Source organism: Rhipicephalus microplus, unplaced genomic scaffold (genome assembly GCF_043290135.1).
Source record: "Rhipicephalus microplus isolate Deutch F79 unplaced genomic scaffold, USDA_Rmic scaffold_26, whole genome shotgun sequence".
Lineage (NCBI taxonomy): Eukaryota > Metazoa > Arthropoda > Arachnida > Ixodida > Ixodidae > Rhipicephalus > Rhipicephalus microplus.
Window position 1 is genome coordinate 1,525,259 of NW_027464599.1, and position 3,499 is coordinate 1,528,757.

Consider the following 3,499-nt stretch of genomic DNA (forward strand, 5'->3'; position numbering starts at 1 on the left):
GGGCTCGAACCTCCAACCTTTCAGTTAACAGCCGATCGCGCTAGCCGATCTCGCCACGGAGACAGTCTTTCTCCACTCTCACCACCGTCAGAACATTTCTTCAGAGCTATCAGCCAAAAGGAAAAAAAGCGCCGCACCACCACCGGGTGGGCTCGAGCCTCCAACCTTTCGGGTAATAGCCCATCGCGCTAGCCAATTACGCCAAGAAGACAGTCGTGCTCCACTCTCAACACCATCAGAACATAACTTCAAAGCTATCAGCGCAAAGAAAAAAGCAACACAGCACTCCCGGGAGGGCTCGAGCCTCCAACCTTTCGGGTAATAGCCCATCGCGCTAGACAATTACGCCACGGAGACAGTCGTGCTCCACTCTCACCACCATCAGAACATAACTTCAAAGCTATCAGCGCAAAGAAAAAAGCAACACAGCACTCCCGGGAGGGCTCGAACCTCCAACCTTTCGATTAACAGCCATTCGCGCTAGCCAATTGCGCCACGGAGACAGTCATGCTCCACTCTCACCACCGTCAGAGCATTTCTTCAGAGCTATAAGCCCAAAGAAAGAAAATCGCCGCACCACCATCGGGTGCGCTCAAACCCCCAACCTTTCGGTTAACAGCCGATCACGCTAGCCAATTGCGCCACGGAGACAGTCGTGCTCCACTCCCACCACCATAAGAACATATCTTCAAAGCTATCAGTGCAAAGAAAAAAGCAGCACACCACTCCCGGGAGAGGTCGAACCTCAAACCTTTCGGTTAACAGCCGATTGCGCTAGCCAATTGCGCCACGGAGACAGTCCTGCTCCACTCTCACCTCCATCAGAACAAAAGCTAAAAGCGCAAAGAAAAAAGCAACACACCACTCCCGAGAGGGCTTGAACCTCCAACTTCTCCGTTAACAACCGATCGCGCTAGCCAATTGCGCCACGGAGACATTCCTGCTGCAATCTCACCACCATCAGAACATTTCTTCAGAGCTATCAGCCCAAAGAAAAAAAAGCGCCGCACCACCACCAGGAGGGCTCGAACCTCCAACCTTTCGGTTTTTAGCCCATCGCGCTAGCCAATTGCGCCACGGAGACAGTCCCGCTCCACTCTCACCACCACCAGAACATATCTTCAAAGCTATCAGCCCAAAGAAAGAAAAGCGCCGCACCACCACCGGGTGGGCTCGAACCTCCAACCTTTCGCTTAACAGCCGATCGCGCTAGCCAATTGCGCCATGGAGACAGTCCTGCTCCACTCTCACCACCATCAGAACATATCTTCCAAGCTATCAGCCCAAAGAAAAAAAAGCAACACACCACTCCTGGGAGGGCTCGAACCTCCAACCTTTCGCTTAACAGCCGATCGCGCTAGCCAATTGCGCCATGGAGACAGTCCTGCTCCACTCTCACCACCATCACAACATATCTTCAAAGCTATCAGCCCAAAGAAAAAGAGTACCGCACCACCACCCCGTGGGCTTGAACCTCCAACCTTTCGGTTAACAGCTGATCGCGCTAGGCAATTGCGCCACGGAGACAGTCCTGCTCCTCTCTCACCACCATCAGAACATATCTTCAAAGCTATCAGTCCAAAGAAAAAAAAAGCAACACACCACTCCCGGGAGGGCTCGAACCTCCAACCTTTCAGTTAACAGCCGATCGCGCTAGCCGATCTCGCCACGGAGACAGTCTTTCTCCACTCTCACCACCGTCAGAACATTTCTTCAGAGCTATCAGCCCAAAGGAAAAAAAGCGCCGCACCACCACCGGGTGGGCTCGAGCCTCCAACCTTTCGGGTAATAGCCCATCGCGCTAGCCAATTACGCCACGGAGACAGTCGTGCTCCACTCTCACCACCATCAGAACATAACTTCAAAGCTATCAGCGCAAAGAAAAAAGCAACACAGCACTCCCGGGAGGGCTCGAACCTCCAACCTTTCAATTAACAGCCAATCGCGCTAGCCAATTGCGCCACGGAGACAGTCATGCTCCACTCTCACCACCGTCAGAGCAATTCTTCAGAGCTATAAGCCCAAAGAAAAAAAATCGCCGCACCACCATCGGGTGCGCTCAAACCCCCAACCTTTCGGTTAACAGCCCATCGCGCTAGCCAATTGCGCCACGGAGATAGTCGTGCTCCACTCTCACCACCATCAGAACATATCTTCAAAGCTATCAGCGCAAAGAAAAAAGCGACACACCACTCCCGGGAGAGGTCGAACCTCCAACCTTTCGGTTAACAGCCGATTGCGCTAGCCAATTGCGCCACGGAAACAGTCCTGCTCCACTCTCACCACCTTCAGAACAATTCTTCAGAGCTATCAGCCCAAAGGAAAAAAGGGCCGCACTACCACCGGGTGGGCTCGAAACTCCAACCTTTCGGTTAACAGCCGAACGCGCTAGCCAATGGCGCCACGGAGATAGTCGTGGTCCTTTCTCACCACCAACAGAACATATCTTCAAAGCTATCAGCGCAAAGAAAAAAGCAACACACCACTCCCGGGAGCGCTTGAACCTCGAACCTTTCGGTTAACAGCCGATCGCGCTAGCCAATTGCGCCGCGGATACAGTCGTGCTCCACTCTCACCACCATCAGAACAAAAGCTATAAGCGCAAAAAAAAGCAACACACCACTCCCGAGAGGGCTCGAACCTCCAACTTTTCCGTTAACAACCGATCGCGCTAGCCAATTGCGCCACGGAGACAGTCCTGCTCTACTCTCACCACCGTCAGAACATTTCTTCAGAGCTATCAGCCCAAAGAAAAAAAATCGCTGCACCACCATCGGGTGGGCTCAAACCTCCAACCTTTTGGATAACAGCCCATCGCGCTAGCCAATTGCGCCACGGAGACAGTCATGCTCCACTCTCACCACCGTCAAAACATTTCTGCAGAGCTATCAGCCCAAAGAAAAAAAAGCGCCGCACCACCACCGGGTGGGCTCGAATCTCCAACCTTTTGGTTAAACGCCGATCGCGCTAGCCAATTGCGCCATGGAGAGAGTCGTGCTCCACTCTTACCACCAACAGAACATATCTTTAAAGCTATCAGCGCAAAGAAAAAAGCAACACACCACTCCCGGGAGGGCTTGAACCTCGAACCTTTCGGTTAACAGCCGATCGCGTTAGCCAATTCCGCCATGGAGACAGTCCCGCTCCGGTCTCACCACCATCAGAACATGTCTTCAAAGCTATCAGCCCAAAGAAAGAAAAGCACCGCACCACCACCGGGTGGGCTCGAACCTCCAACCTTTCGCTTAACAGCCGATCGCGCTAGCCAATTGTGCCATGGAGACAGTCCTGGTCCACTCTCACCACCATCAGAACATATCTTCAAAGCTATCAGCCCAAAGAAAAAAAGCAACACACCACTCCTGGGTGGGCTCGAACCTCCAACCTTTCAGTTAACAGCCCATGGCACTAGCCAATTGCGCCACGGAGACAGTCGTGCTCCACTCTCACCACCATCACAACATATCTTCAAAGCTATCAGCCCAAAGAAAAAGAGTAC